The following is a 16,375-nucleotide window of genomic DNA, read 5'->3' as shown; positions in this document are numbered from 1 at the left end:
TCCTGTAATTCAGCTGCTCTCTCTCTGCCCTTCAACAGCTGTCTTGGCTTTGGGGAAATGTAAATGATTTCCGCGCTGTTCTGCTAAGCAGGACCTTTCCAGGGGTGAGTCCAGCTTAAATCAAAATGTGACGAGAGTGAGGTTGAAAGGAAAAAGGCTTAAAAGCCAGCCTGTGCAGTAATCATCCCATGAACCTTTCCCCCCTCATTTGGGCTCCTCATCCCACCTGAGGATGCTTAAAATCAGACCAAGTGCAGATGTTGTTGAGCACGGTCCTGTACCCCGTGTGCGGCACTCTGTGCCGCCTCCTGCCTCTGCTCCATTTTTAGCCGCAGAGTAATGTAGTGCTCTCATGATTTATTACACAAAACATTCTGGCAGCAGAAAGGATCAAAAGTAGGTGGGTCCATTAGAGCTGTTATCTAATTCCTTTTGAATGTTAGAGACTATTTAAATAAAAAGCCTTTTTTTTTTTTTTTTTTTTTTTTTTTTTTTTTTTTTTCTCATGTGTGCTCCTGGATTTCCATTTTGTGTTTGAAAAGAGTGATGTATCTAATAGCCTGTTGACCCTCGTTAAACAGGATAAGATCCAAACACTGAATATCAAGAGTGAAATTTATGGTGTTTCCAGTAACCTCAGGAGGGACAGGGATTTTTAATACCTGTGATGTGACCGCAGAAGAAATTTCTCCCCGGTCTCTGTGGGGCAGCCTGGATCTCTCCCCCCATCTACATGTGCTCTTGCTTTGGTGGAAGCGGAGGCTCTGCTCGAGGGGAACAGGAGCTCCCTCCTGCTTGTCCTGCTGGTGTATGACCCCCTGGCTTGCTCAGCAGGCTCCTCTGAACCTCTCCTGATCGTGGTGCAAGTAAGGAGAGAGTAGGCAGGGACAAATTCATGTTTTGGAGAAAAATAGTCTGATAAAAAAGGAAAAAAAAAAGACAAGCCGCTGGTTGTACTGCTCCAGAGAAGCTTGCTCCTCAGTGCAGCACGCTGACGATTGCCTTACTCTTTTGTTTGATCTAGAAGTGAATTAGTCAAATTATAAGAACAAAAGAATAAACTGAGTAATAGCCTGAGAGTGAGACACAGCTGGCCTGCCCCTGCGAGAGCTTGGGGCATCTGCAGGCTGCGAGCACTCTGTCTGTCCGCCGGGCTTGTCCTCAAGCAAGTGGCTGTGGCTGGGTAGGGAGGAGGAGGAGCAAGGGGCTTTTCTTCCTCTCGTTGGCCTTAGAAATCTTGCAGTGGAAATTCTACTTGTTTTTGCAGGCTTTTTAGTGATGTTTACGAAGAAAAAACGCACAACTGGAAGTAAAGTCAGCTCCTTCTTACAGTTTCTGCCTCCAGTGTGCTCCTGCTGGGACCCCAGCCTTGTCACTCACCTACCAAAACTCAGACAGGAATGGTTGCTCACACACCTGTGCTCTGAAAGAGCAGCCTTCAGATAAAGTGGAGGCACTGCACGCCCTCCTGCACCTTCTGCACGTCCTGGACGGCCGGGGTGAGTAGGCTGATAGCTGGTGTCAGCTCGGTGCCAGGCAGGATGGCTTTGCCTTCACGCCTGCTCTGCGTGTGCAGAGGAGTCTGGCTTTGAGGAAGACTCTCGGGCTATCTTTAGCAGACAGACCACGGCTGGGTTGCACTTCCAGAAACCAAAGCAGCCCTACTGTCTCAGCTCACGCTTTCATTTCTCTCCAGGGAATAACTCATGCAAGCATTACATCCAGGCTGAAAACATCCACCTCTCCAGCAGTTCGCCGTGGTGGAGGAGCAGTGTCCTTCTGGACTGCTTAGGTAATGCTGTTGGCTTTCGGAATACAACTTTTCTCTATTAGATACTGCTTTTATCTGCTTTTCCAGCCACGACTAGGTGGTCTGCTGCGGTGGTGGTCTGAGAATCAAGATGTTGTGCAGATCCTCCAACAGCTTGTAGTCTGACCGTGCCTTCTGCCCTCTTTGAGCAGCCTTACTCCTTGCCTTCACCAGTGAGCCGTGCCGTGTGTGCTAAACAAGCAGCAGTCAGCCTGCAGAGGTGGCTCTTACGTAGGACGGATTGTGTTTGCATCCCGACTGTCAGGCATTTGGCAGTAATAGCTACCAGTGATTAATGGTATGACATGAGCTGTATGTGATAATACCAGTATTTATGGGAGTTGCTGTACTTTTGAAGTTCATGCAAGATCAGAAAATAGGTCAATCAGCATTGCTTTAGTCCTTGTTTGCAGCACTTACTTTGTGTAGTAGTTTGGCTTCAGGTACCTCACAATTTTCCTTCCATTTGGAAAAGCAGAGAAAGATTGCATTTACGACGTTCTGTATGTATTTGTCATGTTCCTCACTCATCTCTTGTTTTGCAAGGGCTCATCTTGAGCATTCATTGCTCAAGTTAGCAGTTGACTCAGCTTCTGAATCTATTATCATATTTTTTTGGAAAAATTGGCCCAGGAGACCAGTTCCACTGGCACTGACTTGAGTGCCCAGATACAGAACACAGTGTTATAAATGAGCAACAAATTTATCAGAGTGGGTTTTGGCCTGTTTTATCTAGTACTAATTTTTAAAGCTGGTTAAAATCATTGAGAGTTATTGATTCCTTCCTTTTAATGTAATTTCTTTTTTGTTATGATACCTGCTACAATAGTCAAGATACTCCATTTTTATTGTATTGATGATACGAGAAGACAACATGGCATTTCGTACTTCAGAAAGAGAACATAGTTGGGATTTAAGGGCTACTTTAATTCCTGACTAGCAATTGACAGTACAGTAACCTGGTGCTTCGGGGGTGGGGGTGTTGTTCTGCGAGACGGAGGGAGGACACTAACTGAAAGTGGAACAAGTTATTTTACAGTATCCCCTGACAGCATGGTCACATGAAGTAAATGCATTTTGTGGGTGGGAAAAGGCTGGTTTTCTACAAGCAAACCCAAAGAGGAATGGGAGTAGTTTATGTGAGCAACAAATACATGCAGAGGACAGAAAGCAGCAGATGTTAAATGAGTAAGGGCTGGGAAAACAATTCTTTTTTCTTTTTCCCAATTCAGGGAAAGAAAACCAGAAGTAGAAAACACACAGGCAAGCAAAATCGATTTTGAAAAATATTTTATTATTATTTTTTAAATGCTGAGCAGGAAAGCGCTGGGGGCTGGGAAGCCCAGTGGGGATTCCTGCTCCATCACGGTGTCAGCTGGGGTGCACCTGGCCTACCTCTCCATAGCGGGGTCTGAGACAGGGACAGCCCAGGTCAGACCACTCGTGGCCACTGGTAATCAAGGGAATTTTAACTACAGCCACCTTGCAGTGTTATAAATAAGACAACCTCCAATCTGTTTGAAAAATAAGGCAGTTTGCAGCCTCTGGGTTGTGTCGGTGAACATGCGCAGGGTAGTTCAAACGATCAGGTGAGGTGGATGTGGGTGACAGACTGACTCCTGGCACTGCAGGAGCCCTTTCCCTCTGCCAGAGCTCAGGTGCCAGGCTGCAGAGCGGTCGGTGAAAGCCCGGAGCACCTCAGGGATGTGCTCATGGAGGCCCCTGGCTGCTGCTTCACCTAGGGCCGAGCTGTGCCTGCTCCTCCCTGCTCCACGTGGTGGCCCCAGGGAGAGGCAGCCCCAGGGAACATCTCCTCCTGCTCAGGAGCTTCTGTAGCGTGTGTGTAACAGAGTGAGGAGAGCAGCAGGTGTTACCTCGTGCTAGGCCTCTCCTCACTCTGCCTCTTCCCCGGCTGCTGCCCGTGGTGCAGATGGGACGGGGCAAAGCTGCTGTGCTCCCAGCCCGGTCAGAGAGCCCCGCTGCTGGGTCAGCTCCAGTGATCGCTCTTTGTTTCTGTGGGGTGCACGTGTTTGCCTGGAGTTTGCCGGAGCGGCCTGGGTGAACACAAGTAAAGTTTCATGGGGGACACATGCAGCAGTTGGGCGAGGTTGCTGCAGCCCCGGGGGGCTGATGGTCTCCAGCTGTGGCTCTCCAGCTGAAGGAGAACAGCAGCAGGGTTACCTTACTGTAAGAAGGAAAACTGCAAGGTCTCGGTTCTTTCTTAAGTCCTCCAATAGTTCTTGTAGCAGGAGGAGATTTAAGAAATGGGATCCCAGCCTTCCTGGAAGGGATGATTATCCGTAGTGACTGGTAATGCAGCATGCGTGTTAAAGCATATAGGTAAAGGGAGGCTATTAAATCCCTGGGGAGAAACTGGCCTGACTTGTGCTTGGATTTTGAACCTCTTAAACGTAATGTAATGGTGTGATCATTGCAAATATCAGCGAGCAGTTGCCCTTGGCTTCCCTTGACCTAACGCAGTTCCTCTGGGGAAGACGGGTGCTGTAGCATTTGCATCCATTTCAGCCCAGTTTTTGCCAGTCATGCTGCCTGAAAGGCAGCAGCTCCCCTCTGGCTTTGGAGCCATGTCCATAAAACTGTGCATGAACTGATGTAATTCCTGGGGCGAGAGGTGTGCTGTTCTCTAGCCTTCTACCACTCCAGTCTGAGATTCACATAGCCATTTAAGTCAGGAATAGCAACACACTGGGAGATTGACCTTCTCCTCTGTATTATACACCTCGGCGAGCCTGTGCTAAGGAAGGAATTATGTTTAAGAGAGGAAGAGATCGAGACATGAAGTGTGAGACGCCTTCCCAAGAAGCACAGGGCTTCACTCTTGTTTTCTCCCTGGCACCTCCAGTCTGTCCAAGCAGGGTAAAAACGCCTGGAGTGGGTGTAGGCCAGCCTTTGCGTGAATCAGAGTCAGGCCTGGGACAAGTGAGCTGAGGTCAGCGTTCAGTCACGAGGCTCAGGAGAAGTCGCCTCTCCACAGGGGGATTCCTGGGTGATTTCTGTGTCCCATGTGATGCAGCAGACCCGAGTTGCAGTTTGTGGCCTTCTAAAATGTCTCTGCTTATGTGAACCAGAAACCAGTGAAAAGTGGTGCAGTTGTGTGTAAGAAAAGCCAAGAGACTGTATTGGCACTGGGTTTAACGCAAGCCCTTATTTTGCCCTGTGTCTTGTTAATTGGATGCTATTTTGAGTTCAGCAAGGGATATGATGTTATCCAGACCTTTGTGTTGCTGTTACTCCTTTAAACAGTTATTTGTGTTGCAGGATTTGGTGGCAAGTTATCTCCATTATTAATGGCTTTCACTGTTAGAGTATTTTTAGCCTTGTGAGAAAAGGCCAAGGAAAAAGGAAGGAATTCTCTAGCAGATACCCAAGACTGAAGCATGGCTCTCCCTTCAGCAGGTTTTCTTACTGCTTTTGATTTTGGCTGTCTGGAGCGTTCACAGGAAAACGTCCCTGGGTGACCTAAGCTGGTGCCGGTCTTCCTGAGACAATCAGTTCAGGTGCTTTTGCACCTCTGTCAAAGTTGGACCTTTTTTTCCATTAGGACTGGTAAAAGGCAGATCAAGAAGATGACTGAACCGATGAATTTTCTATGTGACACCCATGTGCACTTGTAGCCCTCTTCTGGAAAATTAAAAGCGTAACACAAAATGTCCCCCAAAGTGTCAGCCACTCAAGCCTTGCAGATTTTCACTAGTCCTGAGCTGTAAAAAGCACTGCTTTCCTCTTGCTTTCTGGCTCTTGGCTGCATTACTTCCAGTCAGGATGACTTGGCCAACTGATCTGGGTCCTTACTAAACAGGAGACAGAAAAAGGGAAGTTTGTAAGGGGGGAAATGGAGAAGAAAGAATGGTTTGTACTTTCTGGAGCTGTAGGATTTAGCTGATGTCGCTCGTAACTGAGGTATTGCACTCCGTGTCACTGGCAAAGTTTTCATCAGTGAACAGAATGGAAACAAAAATTCTGGTTACTTCTGCTCCTTTCAGGTCATCCTCAAGGTCCGCTGACTCTTTGTGTCTTCTAGGTAGGTAAGTTCCAGAGAGCAGCGCTAACTGCATGCACTCCAAATTACCCCTCTGAACACTTTCACTCCGAACCTGTCCCGCTTCATTCTAAACCTCCCATTTCTGGATTATTCATGGCTGTGCACCCAAAACCTTCAAAAGCATTGGTTGGTTCTTCTACTTTAAAATACAGATGGTGTACAGTGATTTTTCCTGTATTTTTTTCGTTCTCCTCAGTTTTATGACTGCTGCTTTTATAGCCACGTCTCTGTGTAGTGACCTGAGTTGGATTTCATTACCTCGAACAAGAGACCTCTGCCTCACACCCTTCCGCTCATGCAGAGCTGAGCTGAACATTGCACACATTTACTTCAAATGGAGAATGAGAACATACATGCTTTGAGAAAAATGTCTTTTTTTTTTTTTTTTCCAAAACTGGGATATTTCAGTGTGATTGCATTATTAATGGGCAAAGTGCTTTGGTTACTTTATTTTTTATACGGTTTCTGGATCAGATTCCACTCCCTGTTAGTTCTGTCCTTGTGAACTGAGACTGTGATGTCTTCAAGCAAAGTTACTGTATGGTTTAGTTGTGCCATGGGAAAAAAGTAAGGACGGTTATCTTTCTGCAGCTGACACATTAACTGGCACTGCTAAGCCTGTATATAAATATGTCCAAAATCTTCAGAAGAAGAGAGAAAAGCTTTCCAGCACCTGGCTTTTAGAATACGCTAGGATTTATGGCGAAGTGTGTAAATGGTTGCAAAAATAATTAAAAAAAAAAAAAACAACTGAGCCCCTTCCCTCAAATTTATGGCCTCATTTGAAGTCCAGATGAATTGTGTGTTTCTGGAGACTTCAGCAGGCTTTGGATCGTGCTGATATTTTAAAAGGAAAGTATTCATCTTCAGGGGACACATGTTAAGAGGCAAAATAATAATGGGAGCAGTAAATTACGAGCGAGAGAAAGCCCCTTGTATCATATTCTTCATTACCGTGACTCCTCGATGAATTTCCCTGTGGTATTTATGTGGTTCTTTTCACATGATAGCAAATCACTTCAGTAATGAAGCTTCTCCCAGCTGCCGGAGGAGAGCAGTCCTCAGCGTGACAGCGCTGACTTCCCGGCGCCCGGCACCCGTTCTCCCTCCCTCAGCTGCAAGGAACCCCTTGAGAACAAGGGCTTGCTGCCTCTCAGCCTGGTTTGTTTCAAAGTATTATCCTCTCCCTGCTCTCTCAGGCTAGCAAAGGTCAGGGGCTGCCTTTGCCTTTTAATTTGCTTTTGCAGCCACTTCTGCCAGAGGCAGAAGACGGTGTGCCAGCCCCAGGGCTCCCCACCTGTGCTGCCCCGTGGACTGCTCGCAGCGCTTTGGGGAGGGATGGCTCTCCCAAACTGAATGACCCATGTCCCTCCCTACAGCACGGATAGCTGCTGCTGTAGCTAATTTTGTTATAAATATCACTTTTGTTTGCGTTTCTTTAAAGACTAGGATCGGGCATAAGGCTGTGTCTCTCCGAACAAAGCCCCCTGAATTATGTATTCTGCTTCGTGTTTGTATTGTGCCAGGCACAGTGGGAGCTTGTCCTAGGCTGGAAGTGCCACTGTGTTATAAGTAATAAATAACAGCATCTAACAGTAATTGTTTCATTACTCTGTGAGTCAGACCCTTCACCGGGGGATTTGCTCGCTGACAAACATGTTGTTCGGCTCTGCCTTTCCATTAGGGAGACCACGCCAGGCTCTTCTGTGGCTTTGTTCTGCGATGGAGACTTGAAGTCATTCATAGTATTAAAACAAACAAACAAACAAGAAATTAGGCGAATACATTGAAATTCAGTGCTTAATGGCCTGCTCTAGGGTTCTCCCAAGTGCTCTGTGCTGCTTGTGGCTGGTGCCTGGGGTGACAGGAGGCAGGGTGGCCCTGCCATCCCCATCCCCGTCCCTGTTGTGTGCCAGCCTTGCTGCCCTTCTCACAGCCCCGTGCCCCAGGGCCAGCTCCAGAGCACCAAGGGGCAGCCTAGGTGTAGGGCTAAGCAGAGGCCTGATGCTGATCTGAAATTGGAAATTCCCCTCCTCGTTCTGCCACAGGCTTCTGGTGATGCCTGCAACGTGTTGCTTATCTCCTAATTTCCAAAGAACCATGGAAATACTAATTTCCTTGCACCTTGCCCTGTTTCCTCCCGCAAATGTTGTTTTCAGGGAGTTAGGGACGTTTACTGATTAAAAGATGTCTGCTTAGCCTCTGTGAAATGGCACTGAACCCACAGCAGTGCCCTCAGAGCAGTGTGGCAGGTCTGCTGTCCCTGCAGTGCTGCTCTGCCCTGCTCCAGAGCTCGGTGCCACCAAAGGAGGGGCAGCAGTCCTGCCTGGGCAGGGCTCGCCTGCCGACACTGCTGTATTAATTTCGTACTGCACAGGTGATTCTGAACAGCTTGCGAATTGTTTTTCTGCGTTATGAATAACTCCTCGTTTGACAGAGGAACGCCACTTTTCTCCACGATGTTTTCCAGTACGTTTTCATCTTTTGTGCCAGTCGCAGATTGGTGTCTCTCCACATTTATTAATCGCAGCGCGTGAGTGCTGAGCTGCTGGGTTAGGCTCTGCTCTTACTGTAACCTGATTCTCCTCCCGTAAACTGGATGATTTTTTTTTTTTTTTTGCAACTACAAGATGTGGAGTGGATTGAAACAAGAGGAAATTGTGCCATATGGTGCTCACTCTCCTTAGCTCGCATTTCTCACTCTGCCAGCTGTGACTCTGCTCGTGTCTCTAGAAGGTGGTTTCTGCGGGCACTTCTGCGTGCAGGCAGGGCATGGCCAGAGCCCTGTCCCCACCTAAGGGACAGTCCTGACATGGGTTGTGGTGTACAGGAGAAAAAACACGGCATTCATTTTCTTCCTGTCATTTTTGCAGCATCGCCATGACATTTGTAGCTCTGATTTCACCCTAGTAACACATAGGAAAGTTACCTGTGTTGGGATATGAACACAAAACCAGAATTGATTGATTTTTTTTTTCTCCAGATTCATCCCTACCTGGCAGCTGAGCCCTGGCAGCTGTGTGTGTGCCTGCTTGAGGCACCAATCTTGTGGCTTAAACCAGCGGACCCTGCCTTTGTGTGGGGCACGCTGAGGTTCGGTGCTGTGCCCTGGGCTGTGCAGGGAGCGTGCACGCAGCCAGTCGTGATAGCACAGCTGATGTACAACAACCCAGTGAGCTGCAGGTTGGTCACTTCCCAGCTCATGCCCATGCTGTGGGCACTCTGCTTTGTACTAACTCGAGCAGCCTTAACCTGGGCTGAGAAGGCTTGGCCGAGCCTTCCCTTCCCCTACAAACGCCCAGGTGGCAGCACCAGCGTTTGGGTGCTGTTGGGGTGCCCGGATCAGCCAGAGCAGGGTTACCTCTGGGGGTTGTGCTGAGGGACACCAGAGCCCTAAGGACCTGGGAGCTGGAAAGCTCCCAAACCTCCTTGCATATTTTCCACCTTCCTGTGGTGCCGAGCAGAGCTCCGGTCTAGTGCCTGGTTTTCTTGTGCTCAGATGCCACCAGTGCAACTGCTCAAACCATGCTAAAAAAAGGACAGCACTTGGAGAGAGAAAATAAAGAGAGTTATTAGGATCAAATAGATCCACATTTTTCTTTGGACCGCAACCTGTTTTACCATATGGTTCAGTCTCCCCTGAACTCCAGTTGAGCCAGAAATCACAAAATGAACTGAAATACCAGTTTTAAAAATGCTAACTTTAAGCTGCATTTTAAAATATTTAAATGTCAGTAAATCAATTGTCTTGGAAGGAAGGGAGAAGTTCAGATCAGACTGATAAAAAATGTCTTTTTGCTTTGACCTCTTCTTTTGCTTTCCTAATCTCATAGCATAAGCTAGCTCAAATTCTGAAATGCAGAGATGTTAAAGATTGCTGTAAATGTCAGAACTGCATAGGCTGAGCATTCCCATTCTCTTCTCAAATCAAGATTTGCCATAAGCCAAGCATTTTATGAACAGTTCATTTTTAAGAAATCTGTCAACAAGAAAAACCCTTAGGAAAGTAAATGGCATCCCACTTTTTAAACCGTCTGTCTTTGATAGGATAAAGACTGATCAAAAAGAGAGTGCATAAGTTTTGTTTTCCAGACTTTATATATATATTGTATCGTCTTTATCATGGCTTAATACCGACTGCTTCAGAAGCAAGGAATTCTGCCTTTCCATGTAGGGAGGCAATATGTTTAAAGAGCAGGAAGCCACTTTTCCAGAAAGGCTAACCCTAAGGGTAGGAAGAAAGTTAATTCCCCACTTAGAACTGGGACTCCAGCCCCCTGATGCCCAGCTCAGCCACTGATGAAGCTGTCCTCGCCAGGCAGGCAGAAGGGATAAAGGATCCCCGCTCCTTTTGGAGTGAATGCTTCCAGAAAGCCTCCAGTGCCAAAAGTAATGATGTGGCAGTTTCTTTTTGTTGCCTAAATGCAGATGCTGTGCTATTCACTGTCCAAGAAACAGATTTCACATCTGGCTCAGCAAGTAAGTAGCTTCTTGCAAGAAACACCACAGTGCGTTCATGCAAATAAAGTTACACAGGTGCAAGAATGCTTGCAGGACAGTTCTCAGAGAGAAAATGGTTCTGACACCATTTCTAAGCTGAAAATACCCTACTTTGTAACCAAAAAGGCTTTAATTGAAGTGTGACCTGCACTGGCAACTTCTGGTTTTGTTTTCAATGTATGCCTTTGTGAGCGGTGATGGGACAAAAACTTTCCATGAGCAGGATTCAAATGTGCCGTTACGAACTCATGTAGTGGAAAAAAGTCTATTAAATACGATACAGAAGAGACCTTTTTTCATATTCAAATTGTAGGGGGTATAAGGAGGGAGGTAAAATTAGCATTTATTCATTTTTTTTAATCTTATTTTTTATATTAAGGACGAGCTCTACTTGTAATCTATTTCTTTTTTTTACTTTTCAGAGTGCCGCTATAGTTAGAATCTGAAGAGGTGATATTTTGGGGCAAATAACTGAACTGCTAACGTCAAGTGTTAAAAAAAAAATCCCAGGGCAGCGATCTTTGGCAGACCAGAAGACTGACCAGGAAAACCCAGCCAAACAAGACAGGCTTTCTTTGTTTGTCTTTTGAGTTCTGAGCCTTCAGACGTACCGAGATCACATTTCTCATTTTCTCTAGTAGAGCTAAAATCTTTGAAGTGCTGCATTGTTTTATTCATGCTGCTGTATTCATCTGATGACAGGGATGCAGGAGCCGGGTCCTTTAGCACTGGTGTGGGATTCATCACAAAACCATGGGTGTTGGAACCGTGCACTGTAAGGCTGTAAGGCTCATGTTCCTGTGCTAGTGGCTTTGCAGTCCTTTGAGTGTTTGAGCAGATATGATAATGCTGAATGGCTGACTTGGGATGAAACCTTCATCAAGAATTTGAGAAAAAGAGCATCAGTTCATCTGTTTTGAGGGCAAGATTAAGGAAAATAGTTTGGTATTGCCTGCTTGCTGGTCTTTGAGACGCTTTGCTTCAAAACACAAGCACAGAAACACAGATATCCTGCTCATCCCGTATCCCTTGCTGACCCAAGGGTTCAGACAGTCCTTGGGTTGTGCTGATGAGTTTATCTTCCCCTGAGGGCAGCTAAGCAGCAGACTGCTTGCTCCCAAAAGGGTCGTGGGATGCTCTGCAGCATGCTGGTGTGTCTGGCCTGGAAGGAGGAGGATGAGGACGTTTCCTTTTTTGTGCAGGCAGATAGCTCCAGAACACCAATTTTGGCCCCAAAAAGCAGACAGGTGGAAGCCAGTTCTGGGAAAAGCTTAAATCAGGGTTCACAAACACACCAGAGTTCAGGAAGCCAGACTGCAGTCCTGCTCCTCAGAGAACTTTCTGTCTCCTTAGAAGATCTGCAGAATAACTGAGGGAGCCTACTGCAAACCATACCAATTAGAGGTGCACTTTACAATGTATTAAGTGCTGCAAAGTGCAAAGTTCTGTACAAAATGAAACCGAAATTGGTGGATATTATGGCATTGATGTTTGTGTCTCGTTTTCCCTCCGGTAAAATCGTACCCTGTTACTTTATAATGCATTTGAGATAACTCCAGGGAAGTTTGAGCACTCAGGGAGTCTCGTGCAGTCATGCCCTCAGAGAGGTGCTGGGTTCAGGGATCGAGTGGTGACATTAAAAAATAAGGACAACACAGCTCGAATGCCGGATGAAGAGCTGGCAACATCACCTGGAGGAGAGGTGGGAGCATCGCTCCAGATGGGGCAGGCGGAGCTGGGGAAGGTGTGCTGCGAGTTATTAATTGTGCGCTCGCTTTAGGCTGCCTAATCCCCTCAGTGAAGCCTGGCGTGGTGGAGCCCAGGGCTGGACCCTGGAGATTACTGAGCAGGGATATTTGTAGGTTCTTTGGCACTGGTGTTCATTTCAAGAGCTATTAAAAATAATGAGATGCTGCAGCTTTGCTAATGATTTAAGAGATTCTCCCTGCATCTCGGTATGAGGCTGATCTGATGCAGCCATCTTCGTGATAGCATCCCACAGCGTTTTGTCTTTATGAGTACATCTTGTTCTGGCTTGTTTCAGAAATCGGCTCTTAGCTCTAAGGTCTGCAATCGTTGGCCTGTAATTAGTACCAGTATTACAATGCTATTACTGCGTTGGTCTGAACGGCTGGCTATTTTTGGCTATGACGTTGCTCAGGTTTTTGTTGCATAGCTTGTTTCTCTCATCATGAATCAGCAGGCCTCCGAGTAGACCCGAGCGCTGCTGTGTAGAACAAGTTGTGCAGACCTGCGTGGATAGCTGCTGGCCAGCATTTACACAAACGCGGCTTTAGATGGAGACCACGGTCCGGTCCCAGGCTGAGGGGGCTGGGGTCAATATTCCCTTCTGGTGGCTGGGTTGCTGAGTATCTGCCTTGCCTGCGGGCCAGGTAGTTGGCTGGATTTGCATTTAGTTTCACGGAGTATGCACACGGGTCATGTAGGCAGTATTTACCACAACTGAAAATGTGGACTGGGTTTTGAGAAGCAAAATGCTGCTGGTGTCTTACTGGGAAACAGCCAGGCCCATGCCTTACGGAGGGCTGATAACAGGAACCCTGATTTCATGAAAGTTTGGGTAAACACTGGGACAAGTACTGTGTTTGAACCCTGTAGCTAATGTCTGAGGTCTCTCAGCTTGTACCTTCTCTCTGAATAGTAACATGGTAGCCCTCCGGTGGCTGGAGTATCTCCAAGCATTAATCAGAGGTTGGGTAGCTTTGCTAAACGAGTGGCAGCTTCATATTTCAGAAATCTTCCTTGAATGCCCTTAGGATTTATTCACAAATGATCTGCATTCTCATTTTCTTTCTCAGCTCTGTTGTTAGAGCACTTGCTTCCTGTTACGCTTCTAAAGCACGACCGGGAGATGCTCGGTGTGAAGCCCACTGAGCCTGGCTCAGGGAAGGAGCCGTGCGGTGTTGGAGATCCAGTCGCTGGTTTTGCAGCAGAAACGTTTAAGGCTGCAATCCTCCAGAGGGCAAGGCCACTCTGCATAAAGGCTCAGACTGAGCGAGGGGTAATTAAAGCTAAATGAGAAGCAGGCAGCTTCCATCTGTGATTTGGGAATCCTAGAAAATATTTACATTAGAAAGGAAGGCATCAGAGCACAGAATCGGAAAAATAGAAATCAGGAGCCTACCTCCAACACAGTCGTTCACTTTCCATGCGTACTGAGCAAATCAACACAAACACACAAACGGGGTCAGAAAACAGAGTGAGAGTCAGCCTTAAAAATGTAGATCTGGGGGGGAAATCTTCATAGAAAGAGAAACACCTGAAAGGATTAATTTTGAAAAAAATCTCCGGATTGAGAGTGTGCAATTAATCATGTATGACATTGCAATTAGTATGAGTTATTCCTTATAATTTGATAGCATTCAGAGATATCACAACTAAATCAGCATTAGTTTTTTTTCTACATATTTCTCATTGTTTGACCTATACTGACTGGCTAATTATTGTTTAAATCTCAGTGTGACGAAGCTTAATTCATTAATGTGTTTAAAGAGCTTCGATGCTCTGCGCTAAAATATGGCATCAATGTAAAAATCATAATTTAGCACTTACATTTTAGTATCATTTCTGGATTTTTATAGCTGACAAATTGCTCTAGCGTGTTCCAATGTATGTTATGAAAACGTATGTCTTCTCAGTTTCAGATCTGGATGATACGTACTCTGCTCTTGTCTTTTACACTGTGTTTCAGAACAAAATTTAGTGATAGTTATAGAAATCAAGTTTCTACACAGTGGCATTGTAAACCTTACTTACATTTCAAGTGAGGAAAATACATCCTGAGATACAGCTGACCAGAGCTGAAACCACTGTGTATCGTGAGCAGACAGCAAGTGGGACAACATGTCCATGACCCCGCGGCCTAGAGGACTGCTGGCGGTGTTCACTGTGGAAGGTGTGGATGGAGTCAGGACGTGTCAGCCCTTCTGTAGGTGCTCCGTATCCAGATATCAGGGCAGAGGAGACCTCACGACTGGAGTGGCTGAATGTTGTGATGTTCAGTCACAAAACTCAAGGGGGTTTAAGCAGTCTGGAGAAACTGGGGTGAGGACAGTCTTGAGCACCTCCAGTGGCAGCGATCATGGCCTCATTCCTCCAAGTGCAGACATGAGCCTCTTCTGTGGGTAAACATGGGGAATTAATAGCACTGATTAAACTATCTTGTAGACACGTATGCACAGCCATGAGATGCTAACGTGGCTGTTCACCAAAAGGAAAAAACCCTTCACTTAAGCAAGAGGCTGCCACTGACAGGACAGCAATATTTCTCAAGCCAATTTTCCTGTCTGATTACTGAGCAATCTGCTCTCCACAGGAAAGCAGAAGAGAAACCCTCTTAAAAGTTTAAATTTGGCTACTAAATTGAAGTCTATTTTTTGTCCTTTTTGTTTATTTCCTTTTTTTTTTTTTTTTTTTTTTTTAGATCTGAAGTTCTATCTTTGGGGAAATAAACATATCTTTATTAACCCTACCAGGAAATGCTGCCAAAGATCATCAGCTCCTTTTAGCATGTCACATCTAAATGCACACGTGAAATTTCTCGGCCTGACTGAGCTGTCTCGGTGCTGAATGTATCTCCTCACTTTGCCCCGGTGCACACCCTGCTTGTTTTATGAGCTGACTGCAGCAGGTTCTTGCCAAGCTTCGGGAGGTTGTGTACCCCAGCAGGGTGTTCCTGTACCTTGTGCTGCCTGACCCCCAGGCTGAATTGCAGCTCCTTAGGGCCTTTGCTTGGTGCCTCTCTTCCCCTTCACCTCCTTCCATGGTTGTGTTTGGGAGGGCAGGAGGATTGGGATGGCTTCACAGGGATCACACGTGCTTCCTCTTGCATTTTGGATTCTTGCCTTTCCTGGCTGTTGGAAACCCTCAGGAAGTTGCTAAATCTGGGGAAAAACAAGAGTCTCGGAGCCTCCTAGAAGAAGGGAAGGCTGCTGACTCCTGCTGGGGTGCTGCAGGCTCTCGAGTTGAACGCTGAGCACTGACAAATCCATCTACCTTTGTCTGGAGACACAGTATCGCTTGGGGATTAACGTGGTGCAGAGAGACATCTCCAGCTGCTTCTGATTTCCTCACTGGGAGCCCAGCTGTCTAGCTGCCAGGTTGTGGCAGAGCCGTACTGCTAGGTGCATTGACTCACACTCTTTTCCTAGCGATGCACAGGGATCAATTACCCATATGTCGCCTCCAGCGTGTCTATGTGCCTTTCAGACCATCTCTCCTGGGGGGGTTATCGGCGTTCCTGCGGAGTGTGAGAAATGGGGGGGACTCCTGCGAGCAGCCTCTCCTCTGGTCTGTGAAGAGATCCTGAAGGGGGAACTGGGAAGTTTCCCTTCCCGTATAGCGTTAGGTGATAGACATGCGTCTGCGTCCTCCCTAGATGGGTTTTCTTTTCTTCTTGATTTCTTCATTAAAAGGTGTGCCACACTTATCTTCTTACTATTGCTTACGGCTACTGTGCAGCCGAGCGAGTTTTTCAGTATCATGTCAAGACTGGAAATCAGGAGAGTGAGCTGGCTCATTCTCAGAGCAGATAAAACTGGCTTGGGAAAAATACCCTGAAAAATACCAGTCCTCTTTACCCAGAGGCAGCGTTAACACCCGTCTGCCACTGGTGGCCTCGGTTAGACTCCCAGACACGGGAAGGTTGCTTTTAGGAGGTTGGTTTTGACTGGGCACAGCGGCACATGGGAAGCAACAGGACTGTCTGTACAGAAATGGAGAGTTAGCGTTCTCTGTCTTAACACAAACTGGCAGGAGCAAAACCTGCTGCTGAACATAGCTTTTGCAGCGTGTTGGACTTGGAGCATTTATTCATGCTTAACTTTGAATTTCCACTCCGGATCACCGTGGCAGGTCACCAGCTCTAGTTGTGATCACAACCAAGTGCATCAAAGGGAAGCACAATGAAATGTAGCATCCACTGTACTTCATAACTTGTCTCCACAAAAACGACCTTCTCAACCTCTTGTCTGCTCCCTTTC

At 46.7% G+C, this 16,375-nt stretch overlaps 1 protein-coding gene and 1 long non-coding RNA gene across 3 annotated transcripts in view; one reads left to right on the top strand and one right to left on the bottom strand.

Moving 5' to 3' along the window:
- TMCC3 (transmembrane and coiled-coil domain family 3) overlaps positions 1 to 16,375 on the top strand; it is a 139,400-nt gene that overhangs the window by 47,322 nt on the left and 75,703 nt on the right. The window contains exon 1 of one of the 2 annotated variants that reach the window (XM_084506264.1): positions 1,548 to 1,792. The exons of the other annotated variant lie outside the window; for it this stretch is intronic. The gene's annotated coding sequence lies outside the window, so the exon portion shown is untranslated. Of the gene's footprint in view, positions 1 to 1,547; positions 1,793 to 16,375 lie in introns of those variants that run through there. 2 annotated transcript variants of the gene reach the window in all.
- LOC311429964 lies at positions 8,477 to 15,176 on the bottom strand. The gene is made up of 4 exons (XR_014688486.1): positions 15,076 to 15,176; positions 14,151 to 14,512; positions 13,519 to 13,549; positions 8,477 to 9,418 (listed from the first exon to the last, which is right to left on the bottom strand). It is a non-coding gene; the product is annotated as an uncharacterized lncRNA (long non-coding RNA).

Source organism: Aythya ferina, assembly GCF_964211825.1.
Source record: "Aythya ferina genome assembly, chromosome: 1".
In the NCBI taxonomy this organism is placed as follows: domain Eukaryota; kingdom Metazoa; phylum Chordata; class Aves; order Anseriformes; family Anatidae; genus Aythya; species Aythya ferina.
This window is presented reverse-complemented; position numbering and strand designations above follow the sequence as displayed.